The sequence below is a fragment of the Crocodylus porosus genome, unplaced genomic scaffold (genome assembly GCF_001723895.1).
Source record: "Crocodylus porosus isolate Cpor-Errol unplaced genomic scaffold, CroPor_comp1, whole genome shotgun sequence".
NCBI classification, from domain to species: domain Eukaryota; kingdom Metazoa; phylum Chordata; order Crocodylia; family Crocodylidae; genus Crocodylus; species Crocodylus porosus.
The window spans coordinates 14,561,295-14,561,754 of record NW_017728947.1 but is presented as its reverse complement, the minus strand read 5'-3'; positions in this window follow the sequence as shown (position 1 = coordinate 14,561,754).

Here is a 460-nt window from a genome sequence, read left to right as displayed (position 1 = left end):
CCTGGTGGCGGCAGGCGGGAGCCGCCGGGCACCCAGCCCTGAGGGACCCCGGGAGCAGCCCCCGGGCGCGGGTGGGACCCGCCGGCAGGCTGCAGAGAGGAGAGCGTGGTGGCAGCAATGGGCAGTGCTGCAGACAAAGGAGGTGTCAGCAGAGAGCGGAGTCAGGAGTAATGCCAAGGCTGGAGCCAGCTGGGGCAAACAGGGAAGAATTGCCCGATGAGTGAAGTTGCGTCTTTTCTTCAAAGATCATTGTATCATTTCTGTTTCAGTCATTGTTCATTATATTGCTCCATCGGTTGCATTCAAATCAGGCCCTTTGTGCTTCGGTATGGTTGTTGGGACCACTGCTCCTGGCTCCTTGCCACGGCCAATATTTGCACAATGGGCCACTTTCTGTGCTGTAAATATATACACTATAAAGCGTCAGTTGAGGAAAGCATTCACACAGAGGCAACGCATC